The sequence below is a fragment of the Leucoraja erinacea genome, unplaced genomic scaffold, assembly GCF_028641065.1.
Source record: "Leucoraja erinacea ecotype New England unplaced genomic scaffold, Leri_hhj_1 Leri_1084S, whole genome shotgun sequence".
Lineage (NCBI taxonomy): Eukaryota > Metazoa > Chordata > Chondrichthyes > Rajiformes > Rajidae > Leucoraja > Leucoraja erinaceus.
Genome location: NW_026575324.1, coordinates 2,170 through 16,458, shown reverse-complemented (window position 1 = coordinate 16,458; position 14,289 = coordinate 2,170). Strand labels below are relative to the sequence as shown.

The window sequence follows — 14,289 nt, the reverse complement described above, 5'->3', positions numbered from 1 at the left end:
TGGACGTGCTTGAGGCTCAGTTAGAAATTGGCAAGTATGATGTTATGGGAATTACAGAGGCATAGCTGCAAGAGGGCCAGGGTTGGGAACTGAATATACAAGGGTATACCTCCTATCGAAAAGACTGACAGGTGGGCAGAGGGGGTGGGGTTGCTCTGTTGGTGAGGAATTAAATTCAGTCCTTTGCAAGGGGTGACATTGAAACACGAGACGTGGAGTCAGTATGGATAATACTAAGGAATTGTAAGGGTAAACAGATCCTAATGGGACTTAACTCCAGGACCCCAAAGAGTAGCCTGGACATCGGGTGCAAGTTGAGATAAAATTGGCATGTATAAAAAGTAATGCTATGGTTGTCACAGTCTGCCCTCTCCTCATTCTCATCCACTTCACCTCCCTGTACTTTTCCACCGGTCCCTACTTCTCCTCACCTGCCTGCCTGCCACTCCCCTCTCATCAGCCCAACTTTCCTCACCTGTTGCACTCAGTTGCCTCTGATCACCAATTAACCCGGTATATGGCCTCTCCTCACCGTTCACACAGTGCCAGATTGTTCGCAGCATTCATGCAAGACTCTTCAGCGATTTCACGACTGCCTACACGGATTCGAACCTGCCTGCCCCTGACCATTCCGTCCTGTCGTCTTCCCGGATAGCACCTCAGCCTTCTGTCCCCGACCTCCTGGTTTCTGTCTGTCTCTCTCCTGGGCTGTTTGGTGTATCCCTGCAACGGCTCCTCGACTACCTGCCTGGCTTCGACTCTCCTTTCGTCTGTCCCTCGCTGGTTTGTTTGCATTATGTGTTGGATCTCCTGGTTACCGGACCTTCCGCTACCCCGACTACGTCTCCGGCCTGCCCCTCTTTGGAACCCTCGCTCAATCCCGAGCCTCTGTGTGAGTACGGTGTACCCATTCCTGTGTTACTACTCTGTGCTACAATATCCTAATAAGGTTAATTACCAATTCTACCTGCCTGATTCTGTGCTGCTATTGGGTCCAAGCTATACCCGTTACAGTACAATCTGGCCAACAATGGACTCAGCGCACACAACGTCTCCGTCAAACCGCTTCGAGAGGATTGAGCACACGCTCCTGCAGCACGAAGCTATGCTCACTGCCTCCAACTCCGAGGTTCTACAGGCTGTGTCAAGCCATGAGCAGGCATTGGTTGCACTAGCCACCATGTCCAACAGCTGACGACCACCCTCGCCCAGGCTATACCCCAGGCTTCGCCTCCGGCTCCGACAGCACCAGCTCCCGGACCGCCAGGACCATCACCTGAGCCTCGGGTGGAAACCCCGGAGCGTTACGCGTGAGACCCAGAGGGCTGCAACCCATTCATCACGAACTGTTCCATTCTCTTCGCCCTACAGCCCTACACCTTCGCCCAGGAAGCGGCGAGAGTGGCGTTTACCATTAATCACCTGACTGGCAGAGCTCGGCTGTGGGGAACGGCTGAATGGGAGCGACGCACGCCGGCTTGCTCCTCTTTCCAGGCCTTCACCGCGGAGCTTCGCAAGGTGTTTGGTGAGGTTTCGATGGGTCCGGACGCTGCGGGAAGTCTGCTGGGGTTGAGCCAGGGGAACCTGAGCGTCGCTGACTTCGCCATCAACTTTCGCACCAGGGCCCGTCAGAGTGATTGGAACGCCCCGGCCCAGTGTGACGCTTTCTTGCTGGGTTTGAATGACTATATCAATGATGAGTTGGTGTCCCACGACCTTCCTTCTTCTCTGGATGGGCTGATCGAGCTAACGACCCGTCTGGACCGACGCATCCTGGCGAGACGTCGGGAGAGGCGACAGGAACAGGCGGTCGGCCAGCTATCCACCCAAGCTCGTTTTCCTCCGGAGACTGGACTACCCTCGTCGGGGCAACCGTCGAGGCAACCCGAACCCATGCAGGGGGGTCGCACCAGTCTCACCCCCGAGGAACGGGTACGTCGGCGTGGGGGGGACCTCTCACTCTACTGTGGCCTGGCGGGTCATTACATCTCCAAGTGTCCAGTAAAAGGGCCAGACTCGCCAGTAGGGGAGGAATTACTGGTGAGTCGAACCTCTGAACTTTCCTCTGCCCGACGCCCTCTTTGTCATACCCGTCTGCTGTTGTCTGATGGTTCTCACACCCTCGCCACCTTCATAGACTCTGGTTGTGACATTAACCTTATGGACATGGAACTAGCCCGTCAGCTAGGCATCAGTTGTGTTCCCCTGCCTGAACCTGTTCCCGCCAACGCCCTCGACGGCCATCTCCTGGGAACTGTTTCTCACCAGACGGTCCCAGTGCGCATGCTCATGTCTGGTAATCACCATGAGACCATTCAGTTCCACATTCTGCAGTCTCCCCGTCTTCCCCTAATCCTGGGTTACCCCTGGCTTCGGCAACACAACCTCAACATCGCCTGGAGAACGGGGGTCATCTCGGGTTGGAGCCACCAAGTCCCCTCCTCAACCGGCCACCTGCTCCAGTTCTGCTCCAGATCTGACGGATGTCCTATCCGAGTACCGTGACTTTCGGGAGGTTTTTAGCAAGTCTAGGGCCACCTCCCTTCCTCCTCATCGGCCCTATGACTGCGCCATAGACCTCCTGCCTGGTTCCGCTCCTCCTAGTGGTCGCCTTTACTCCCTGTCTGCCCCTGAGAGAGGCGCCATGGAGAAATGCATACGCGACTCCTTGGCTGCTGGGCTCATCCGCCCCTCCTCGTCTCCTGCTGGGGCTGGGTTCTTCTTCGTGGAGAAGAAGGACAAATATCTGCGTCCCTGCATATATTACCGGGGGCTCAACGGCATCACAGTGAAGAATCGCTACCCTCTCCCACTCATCTCCTCTGCTTTCGAGCTCCTGGAGGGGGGCACCATCTTTTCCAAGTTGGATCTATGCAACGCCTACCACTTGGTCCGCATCAAGGAGGGAGATTAGTGGAAGACCGCCTTCAACACTCCCACGGGACATTACGATTACCTGGTGATGCCCTTTGGCCGTCTTCCAGGCTTTGGTCAATGACCTTCTCAGGACATGTTGAACAAGTGCGTGTTCGTCTATATTGATGACATCCTCATCTTTTCACGGACCAAGGAGGAACACGTACACCATGTCCATGCAATTCTATATCGGCTCCTGGAGAACTCGCTCTTCGTTAAAACTGAGAAGTGCGAGTTTCACTCCCAGTCAGTCTCCTTCCTAGGATACATCTTTGGCCAAGGGAACATCAAGATGGACCCCGCCAAGGTCTCTGCTGTCACCACCTAGCCTGTTCCTGACTCCCGCAAGCAGCTCGAAAGGTTCCTGGGGTTCGCCATTTTTAACCGACGGTTCATCCGTGGCTACAGTTCTGTGGCCGCACCCCTCACGGCACTCACCTCCTCCAAGATTCCGTTCCGTTGGTCTGCCGCGGCCGACGAAGCTTTTCAGACACTCAAGACACGGTTTACATCGACCCCCATCCTCCAAGTTCCGGACTCAGAGAGACAGTTCGTGGAGGAGGTGGACGCCACCGACGTGGGGGTGGGAGCTGTTCTGTCCCAGCGGGCTGCCGGGGACCAGAAGCTCCATCCATGCGCCTTCTTCTCCCGACGCCTGACCCCTGCTGAGAGGAATTATAACATTGGCAACCGAGATCTGTTGGCGGTTAAGTTGGCGTTGGAAGAATGGCGTCACTGGTTGGAGGGAACCGAGCAGCCTTTCTTGGTTTGAAGTGACCACAAGAACCTTGAATACCTCCAGTCAGCCAAGAGGCTCAACTCTCGTCAGGCCCGCTGGTCTCTTTTCCTCACCCGCTTCAACTTCTCCCTCTCCTACCGACCTGGGTCCCGCAACGTGAAGCCCAATGCCCTCACTCGGCAGTTCCTGGCGAAGGAGGAGCCTGCCTCTGGCCCCGAGACCATCCCCCCGTCCTCGCACAGGGTTGCCTTCCTCACCTGGGAAGTGGAGGAGAAGGTCAAGGCGGCCTTGGAGAACCAGCCGGGAACCAGCGCATGCCCTCCTGATCGCCTGTTTGTAGTTTCTGCCCTGCAGTCCGACGTCCTTCAGTGGGCCCACAGCTCTCGGCTCATCTGGCATCCCGGCATTCAGCGGACCAAGGAGATGGTGCTACGGAGTTTCTGGTACGCATCGCTGGAGGAGGACCCTCGGGAGTTTGTCAACGCCTGTCCCGTTTGCAACCAGCACAAGGTCTCACACCAAGCTCCTACGGGTCACCTGCTTCCCCTGCCGTTACCCCATCGACCATGGTCCCACATCTCCCTGGACTTCGTTACCGGCCTGCCCCCATCCAGTGGTCGACAGATCAAGCAAGATAGCCCAAGCTTCCGTCAGCCAAGGAAACTGACGAGGTCATGTTACTCCACGTCTTCAGGCTCCATGGTCTCCCCGTCGATGTGGTCTCCGACCGGGGACCCCAGTTTGCCTCTGTGTTCTGGAGGGAGTTCTGCACGCTTGTGGGGGCCACCGTGAGTCTGACGTCCGGATTTCATCCCCAGTCCAACGGCCAAACGGAAAGGAAGAATCAGGAGATGGAGTCGGCGCTGCGGTGTATGATGTCCAAGCATCCATCCTCCTGGTCCCAGCAGTTGTTGTGGGTGGAGTACGCCCACAACACCCTGACAAGCTCGGCCACTGGGCTCTCCCCTTTCCAGTGTGCCTACGGGTTCCAGCCTCCACTGTTCCCGGCGCTGGAGAAAGAGGTTTCCTGCCCGTCCGGCCAGGCATTCATTCGTCGCTGCCGCAGGACGTGGACCCAAGCCAGGGCGGCTCTTCTCCGCTCCGTGGACCGTTACGCCACGGCTGCCAACCGTCACCGCACCCAGGCCCCCACCTACCTCGCGGGCCAGAAGGTGTGGCTGTCGACCCGGGACCTTTCCTTGAGGGTGGAGTCCAAGAAGTTGGCACCCAAGTTCGGTCCCTTTGAGATCCAGAAGGGCATCAACCGAGCGGCTGTGAGGCTCAAGCTGCCTCGTTTCATGCGGGTCCATCTCACGTTCCACGTGTCCAGAGTAAAGCCAGTCCGGGAGAGCTCCTTGGTCCCCGCAGTCTCTCCACTTCCACCTCCTCGTCTCATCGACGGAGGCCCCGCACTTACGGTGCACCGCCTCCTGCGCTCCCGCCGTCGCGGGAGGGGTCTCCAATACCTGTTTGATTGGGAGGGTTACGGTCTAGGGGAGAGGTCCTGGGTTCCTGCTCGACACATCCTGGACGCCAACCCTCATCAGGGAGTTTCACCGGCGTCATCCAGGCCAGCCGTCCAAGTCCGCCACTCCTAGAGGGGTCACCGCCCCTGAGACTCTGTCCCCTCTTCCGTCTGAGGCGCCCCCTGACGACGAGACGGAGCTTTCCTCTGATGCCATGGAGGAGGATGCGGACATGGATGTCTCGGACGAATATTAACCCTCCTCCGGTCCCCCTCCTTCCACCTAACTCTGCGTGGGATTGGGTTTATTTTCTTTATTGTTTTTTGTTTTGTTTTGGGACGTCAGGAGCCGTCCCTTGAGGGGGGGGGGGGTTCTGTCACAGTCTGCCCTCTCCTCATTCTCATCCACTTCACCTCCCAGTACTTTTCCACCGGTCCCTCCTTCTCCTCACCTGCCTGCCTGCCACTCCCCTCATCAGCCCAACTATCCTCACCTGTTGCACTCAGTTGCCTCTGATCACCTATTAACCCGGTATATAGACTCTCCTCACCGTTCACACAGTGCCAGACAGTTCTCAGCATTCATGCAAGACTCTCCAGCGATTTCCCGACTGCCTACACGGATTCGAACCTGCCTGCCCCTGACCATTCGGTCCTGTCGTCTTCCCGGATAGCACCTCAGCCTTCAGTCCCCGACCACGGCCTTCGTCCCGTACCTCCTGGTTTCTGTCTGCCTCTCTCCTGGGCTGTTTGGTGTATCCCTGCAACGGCTCCTCGACTTCCTGCCTGGCTTCGACTCTCCTTTCGTCTGTTCCTCGCTGGTCTGTTTGCATTGTGTGTTGGATCTCCTGGTTACCGGACCTTCCGCTACCCCGACTACGTGTCCTGCCTGCCACTCTTCGGAACCCTCGCTCAATCCTGAGCCTCTGTGTGAGTACGGTGTACCCATTCCTGTGTTACTACTCTGTGTTACAGTATCGTAATAAGGTTCATTACCAATTATACCTGCCTGATTCTGTGCTGCTATTGGGTCCAAGCCATACCCGTTACAGAGCAGTTGTTAGGGTGGCAGGTGGTGATGAATGATCCAACATCAAGCCAGTTCTTGAGTCCTCCATTGCCAGAGTGAGCAACGCCGGAAATTGGATGAACAGCACCTCATATTCCGCCTGGGTAGCTTGCGTCCTCATGGCATGAACGTTGAATTCTCTCAATTGTGCTAGCCCTTGCTGTCTCCTCCCCTTCCTTAACCCTCGAGGTGTCTCATCCCATCCCCCCGTCCTCGGGCTACTCCTCCTCCCTTTTTCCATCCTTTTCACCCCCACCCCCCAACAGTCTGAAGAAGGGTTTCGGCCCGAAACGTCGCCTATTTCCTTCGCTCCATAGATGCTGCTGCACACGCTGAGTTTCTCCAGCAATTGTGTGTACCTCCGATCTTCCAGCATCTGCAGTTCCTTCTTGAACAGTTCTTGAGACTGTTATTTTCAATGTTCATCAAAGGTATTGACAAGGAAACAAACAAACGGAATTCGCTTCTTAATAAACAGACACCACACAAACTGTTTGGTAGACCAGTCCAAAACTTTACTTAACATCGGCCGATGGAAGGGAGGGAGAACTCCAGTCAAGTGCCAACACAGACACTTGACTGTCCTCAGTCACCTTCTCTGAACAACAGAATTACATTGCTTTAAATAGGTTTTTTGTCCCCTTATCACATTCCACAGACATTAGTCATGGTCAGAAGTACTGGAAAAGGTTTCCACAGAATGCATCACATCAAACCTTTTTTTTTACATGGTACAAGATATACTAAAAACATTGGCTATTTGCTTTATCTCCAAATAGACCACCCCTAGCTCTTTTCGCTGCTTCCTCTGTCATTTGGTCCCTCATAAACATAGGTCATTTGTTTACAAAGATGTGACTGTTTATTTCGCTCTTCCTTTATTGCCTCCTCCCCATAAACATTGGTTTATGGCATCTCACTTCAAAGATTTGACCAGCTATCTCTCTAGCTCCTTCACTTGGGAGACAATGTTATCTCACACACACCCACAACCTAAGGCAAGCCTAACTTGACACTAAATATAAGCTGTAAGCTAGCCCAGAAACCAATTTAATATCTTCTTATATTTTTAACTAAAACTCGGCTTCATCATTCCATCCTTTTATCAAAATTTTGATAACAACTACAGTCCTTCCTGAGTACATACGAAAGACCATAAGCATCTCATCAGACAAATTAATAGTACACTAGTAACCCAATCAATTCATAGTGGACAATCGTTTCACAAGTCCCTCCAAACATTTTAAATGGCCACCAACCTCCCCCGGACGTGACACTAAGATACTACCATAGGACAGGAAAAGGATCATAAAAATTGCTCAGCCTTTATTCGGCTTCATTTGGAATTCCCTGTGTGCTGGTGTAACTGGTTCATGCTTCTCTTGTGTGGCACGGCATTTGCAACATAACAATGCCCTGTCACAAATATACTGTTTCCTTAAAATACACCAGTGCCTTGGTTGTGGCAAAAACAGGTAGATTTAACTGGCCTTTGCAGACCTCTTACTGTCTGTAGTCAGGGTATCTTTGCTGCGCTTGTCATGTTTGACTTCAATCTTGTTTAAAAGGAGGTGTGTACCATCCTTTAAATGTGGGTTAGTCCGCAAGTTTGCCATTCTGAAGAAAGTTCAGTCCATGTGGGCTGGGCCACCCCAGAATAAAGGAACATCAATAGCCCATCGTCCTTGTTTCCACAAACTGTTCACAGTCAATCAAATGTATCCAGCGATGATGATCTTTCATCTTTACAGCAGTTCATGTTGTTAGCAACATTTGGTTGTTCTTTTCAATACAGTTTCAATTTCTTCTTGTCCCAGCACCCCCGTCATCGTATAGCTTTTATGGCTCCCAGCAAAGCTCCTCCAACCTGGGAATGTAGATCTGGCAAGACATGGGTTAATTGCCGACCATACATAATTAGTTAATTGCCCAGGGCCTGTAAGTGGCTTCCCCCCCACTCTCCAGGGGCAATAAAAAGTTGTAAATCTTGTTCACCAGCTTAGTTTCACCAGCACTTTTGTCCCCCTTTGATCCTCCAGTGTTCCTTCTTAACACTTCCCTGTGAATTTATTCTTTAATCCGATTATACCCGAAGAGGCTCTCCCCACCTAAATATTCAATTCTCCAAATATGTTCTCTTCCCCAATCTACTTTATCTTCTCACCTTTTATCCCTCATTGTGAGTTCCCTCAAACCTCCTTTTTGTAAGTCATAAGACAATTTTTCATCTACCTTCATTTCTCTCACACAGCACATGCTACAGCAACATCTTTTTGTTTGCTTGAAAACAGTAATCTTGCTTCATTTGCATTTTAAAAGACAACCTCTGTTATCATATCAAAACAATCTTTCCCAAAAGAACTCATTCAGAATCAGTAATCAATAATACATTTTCTTTTCTCTGTAATTTTGACATTTCCAATCTCATTTAACACTTTAATCGGGATGAGTCTTTTTTTTAAACTTGGTTCAAAAGATCTATAATCAGCCAACACCTTTTATCCATCGAGTATAGCTTCGCCCCCCATTCATGCCTGTTTCTTAACAGACACACCATAACTTTGTCTATTTACATTTTAAAGGACAAAGCGACACACAACTTTGCTCATTGCTTCGAATTTCACACATTCCACATACAAAAAACATTGTTTTACAAGCAGTACATATACAAAAACATTGTTTTACCAGCAGTATATAATATTTCATCTTCATAGACATCTCTTTGTAATTTACTTTCCCTTTTTCTTTTTTTTTCTTTTTTAAATTTCTTAGTTCTCATTTGATTGTTCTAAAACACACAATTTTAGGCCTACTGCTATTCCTAGCAATACTATAAGCCTCTTCCTTTATTTTCTCCTGGCATTCAAAAACAAATCACATTTCTTGGGTTTTGATGCTTTAGAGGAATTATATAAATCATTTATTTGAATGATAGCCATTGCATATCCATCATCAAGCTTTCTAATGTGGCTTGTCAGCCATCCCACTGCTCATAACTTCATAAATCCTTTTATTTCGATTTGAGAGCCCAGTTTTGTATTAACCCACATCAAACTCAATGTAAAATTCCACCATCCTATGTGGAATTTTCCCTAAAAGTGTCTTTAAAACAAGACTATTAATCAATCCCCTTAGTGTACAATACTCAATTCAACAATAAGCTTTTCCTTAGCTGGATCCTCAACATCATAGTTCTGAAAACCATTGTGTATATATTCTACAAATTTGTCCTTCACCTATAACTGATCATTCATTTTGTCGATCCTATATATGTAGATGATAGTACTTCATGCTTTTTCTATTTATCCATATCTGCATCTATTTTTTAATTATGTTGTACTTAATGAATACACTACATTTCCACATTGCAGAGGGGATGAATTCCCAACAAAATGTCCACAAAGAGATTTAATGTACTGCCAAACCCTTGACAAAATTTGTTGATTCTTTTGCCTTTATTTAATTTTTCCTTACACAATTTCTATTAGAGAAAAGTAGGCCCAAATCCTCTATCGATTTCCTCCACAGATGCTGCCTGGCCCGTTGAGTTACTCCAGCACTTTGTGTTTTACTATTGCATTTACATTTTATTTGTGCTGTTAATTTATCTACCTTATTGCAATGCCGTACGCAATTAAGTACATTGCCTTATTTTTCCTCATTTTTATATATACTCCAACTAATTTACTACTTGTTTTTGTTTCCACTGCCTATTTATTTTGCTTTCCAGTTTCTAATCTTTATTTTCCAACTTTCCTTCTTAAATTTCCTTTTGTTCCCATCCCCCTGCCAAGCTAGTTTAAATTCTCCCAACAGCACTGGCAAACCTCTGTGCTGGGGGATAATTTCCGATCTGTAGTGCTGCTGGGGGAACAAAGCCTTCCGATCTGTAGAAAGGTCCCTGGAAATAGCCACAATGCCAGAAATCCAAAGCCCTTCATCCTACTCCATCCCTCATCAGTACTTATATATAAACCCTAAATATACTTTCAGGCTGGGAATCCACATTGATTCAATTGCCTAGTTTGGGACATAACAAGGATTCTATCAGCTGAGACTGGAAATAACCTGGCAATTAGTCCCCAATTTTTTATAACAGAGTTGCTTGTCAGAAAAAGGATTTACCTCCGGGGTAATTTTGTTTTGCAATCCCCATTGACTCTTTCCACCATCCCAGATACTTGTGGGTGGTGTGTACAGTGAATTGCTGTCAGATATTAAAATGTGCAAATTTTCCTTATTATTGGTGGTTGGTAGAGCTTCACTCCACCTACTAAATAAATCTAAAATCACTACGCAATATTTATAACACTGGGCCCTTGGCATTTCAATAAAATCAATCTGTATGCATTCAAACGATCGTGATGGCATTGGGCGTCACCCCTGAGGGTATCCTAATTGGTTTGCCTGGATTATTTCATTGGCAAATTTTACATTCAGAGGCCTGCTTCAGTGCCTCATCAAATTTTCGGGTGCCACCACATTTCCTTTGTTATCCTATCATTCCCTCCTTACCAGCATGGGTAAGACGGGTAAAAATGTATCGTATACACCAACTTGTCCAAGCGGGGTGTGCTGAATCAATGGCACAGCCCTCTTGTTTCCATAGTTATTATTATATACAAGAGGCGTCCCTCTGTAATGTACATACCTCCCTCATGTTTGGCAGGACCGTTCTATTTGCTAGCATCTGTTTAGCTGCTGTCACTATGCATTTGGATGTACAGGCTGCACTGTTTGGATACACTATCAGCAACCCATTGCCTTTTGCTATAGGGTCCCCAGCACCAGTGTGTGCAGTACATTTAATAATGATCAGCTGTTCTGGTAGCATCAATGCCTTAACAAATTACACACAGAAAGGCATTCCCGTGCTCCCAATCCTGGAGAGCTTTGTAAGGTCAGAACTTCAAGTTATAGGGATGTTACTGATGGAACTGTCCCAGGTAAAGATGCCATTGCTACTGGTAGGGCATAGGGAGGTGGACATCTCACAAGATTATCTAACTCCTCCTCATTTTCATTACCAAATAGGGTCGTCGTGCCAGACATGAAGTCTCCTCCAGAGGATTTACCAGTACTGGGTTTATTTTTTACGAACCATCACCTGTTTCTCACCTCCTGTCTGTCTTTTAATTCTATTCTCTTGTTCCTCTGCCCACTGGCATTCTAGTTGCAATAATTTCCATCCTTTCCTAGTGCTATCCTTGTTTCTTAACTCTATCTAGCAAAGTTACAAAATTGTGAGATTTAAAAAAAATCAAATCTGCAATTTATCCCATCAGATAAAGCATAACAATAAGTTTAATTTGACACCTAATTCACTTTCATATCTCAAGTAATAAAAAAAATTATGGCCATTTTCATACTCGGAAATTAGCATCTTGTTCCCTATTGATTTTCTATGGACATAACAAAAAAACTGTGATCATGGACCGTCAAAAGCCCATAACCTTCTTAAAAATTAAGAGAACTGAATGAAATTTTCAGTTATCATAGATTGAACCATTCTGACACAAATATAAAATAATCTTACTTGGATGACCTGAAATTAAAGCATATAATTAGTTAGTTACCCAATTGTAGCTAATTTCAAACTTCAATTACTAGATCCAAACATCTATCCATTTCTTAATAAATGATTAACATTTTTAAATAGCCTAAGTGTCCAAATAATATTCACAAATAATTCACAATAAAACATGATTTTAAAATCTCATTTACATCAATTTATAGGCCAAATGGAAGGAATTTAGTGTTCAATTGCTGTAAATTAAAGTCTATTTTAAATCGGCTTTCTAGTGGGTTCCTGTGAAGAAAAATACTGCGGGATATAAAAAGCCCAAAATGAGCTACTCGCGATAGAAAACTTTGTATAAAGGGGTCTTAAGAAGCCCCTTTTAATGTAAAAATAAAGTACATACCGGTACTTGTTTGCTTTATAAAACCCTGGGACTGCGAGAGGTCGAGGATCTAGAGAATGACCTCCAAACTACTACAACCACCATACAAGGCCATAAAAACCAATAACACCCTTTGCGACGTGGGTCCCCCAGCGATTCTCCGTCAATGATTCACTAGGCTGAACATTTTCGACTGCAACAGCCCAGTAAAAATCGTGTTTTAAACCTGCCCCCTCTAAACAGCGCCAAAATCACGCACACGGCCTCTTCTTACATGCAGTATCCATCCAACTTCGAACTCTACTCTCCTCATGCTTCTCCTCTGTTCCTGATTTCCATGTTTTAATTCCTTTCTTCCATTTCTTTCCTGTCTTCCTTTCCCATATATCAACACCTCTGCTTATTTAATTGTCTCAACATTCCATGTGCCCCCTACAGGCCAGGCATCATCCCCTAACCATTTGGTCAACTTGTAACTTAACATTCTAAATTTCTTATTATACATAGGATTCAAATAACACATATATAGGACCGGTATCCATAGCATTCCCCATAGATAGATAGAAAGAGAGAGAGAGAAAAAACAGACTTCTTAATTCCGAATCGTCCCAAATATATCAACCAGGCCGACCCACTAAATGAGACCCCAGTTTCTCAATTTGGCTGACTTTTTAATTCCTTAATATACGACCCAAGTGTCTCAACGAAGCAGACCCGCTAACCGAGACCCCAGTTTCTTTTCAACTTGGCAGACTTCTTAATACTGTAATATACAACGTCACTTATTTCTCAACCCGACAACTCTTCGGATGTCTCAATAAGCCAGACACACACCTCAACCCCCGTATCTCAACCCGACAAATCACGGATATCTCAACAAGGCTGATGAGCCCTTAGTAGAGAGAGAGAAAAAGAAAACAAAGAGAGATAGACAGAGAGAGAGAGAACCACTCAAGTCCTTCTTAACAATATACATAAGACCTTTCTTAAAAATACATGCACAATTCTGTCTTAAAAATACATACACAATCCCTTCTTAAAAAAAACCCATATAAAGCCCAACTGGTCTTACCTTAGTCTGTGTCTAAGAACCTCGGCAGGGAACCAATTCAATTTCTGATGAAGGATCACAGATGTTCCCGGGAGTTTCTAGGGAGTCGGTCTTACAAGGGGGCCGATAGAGCTCAGTTATCTCCCTTCCAATCCCGGCAACCTCCGCAACCTCTTGCACAGTCAGCCGTTGATGTGGTCCCAGCGAGGCCTGCATAACTACGCCAATGAAAAAGCTACTTATCTTAACTACTAAACCAGGTTCGCTTCTTAATAAACAGACACCACACAAACTGTTTGGTAGACCAGTTCAAAACTTTACTTAACATCGGCCGATGGAAGGGAGGGAGAACTCCAGTCAAGTGCCAACACAGACACTTGACTGTCCTCAGTCACCTTCTTTGAACAACAGAATTACATTGCTTTAAATAGGTTTTTTGTCCCCTTATCACATTCCACAGACATTAGTCATGGTCAGAAGTACTGGAAAAGGTTTCCACAGAATGCATCACATCAAACCTTTTTTTTTACATGGTACAAGATATACTAAAAACATTGGCTATTTGCTTTATCTCCAAATAGACCACCCCTAGCTCTTTTCGCTGCTTCCTCTGTCATTTGGTCCCTCATAAACATAGGTTATTTGTTTACAAAGATGTGACTGGCTATTTCGCTCTTCCTTTATTGCCTCCTCCCCATAAACATTGGTTTATGGCATCTCCCTGTGAAGATTTGACCAGCTATCTCTCTAGCTCCTTCACTTGGGAGACAATGTTATCTCACACACCCCGCAACCTAAGGCAAGCCTAACTTGACACTAAATATAAGCTGTAAGCTAGCCCAGAAACCAATTTAATATCTTCTTATATTTTTAACTAAAACTCGACAACAATCTGATGGAGGGACTCAGTGAGTCAGGCAGCGTCTGTCGAGGTAAATGTACAGATGACCCTGTGTATCGTGACCCTTCTTCAGTTGCGAATGGTCATGTCCATTTACTTCCACAGATGATTCCTGATCCAAAAATTCCCTCCAGCAGTTTGCTCTTTGCTGGTGTTTCCAGAATATACAAACTCCTGTGGCTCCACATCTTCTCCCTTATCTATTCTACACGGTACATCACCATCATCTACAATAGATTTGTTTG

General features: G+C 47.1%; 1 long non-coding RNA gene across 1 annotated transcript; it reads right to left on the bottom strand.

The window, feature by feature from the left end:
* Positions 1-6,682: 6,682 nt before the first annotated feature.
* On the bottom strand, positions 6,683-14,005 carry LOC129715267 (uncharacterized). Its single transcript, XR_008726468.1, has 2 exons — positions 13,165-14,005; positions 6,683-8,070 (listed from the first exon to the last, which is right to left on the bottom strand). It is a non-coding gene; the product is annotated as an uncharacterized LOC129715267 (long non-coding RNA).
* Between the last annotated feature and the right edge of the window lie 284 nt (positions 14,006-14,289).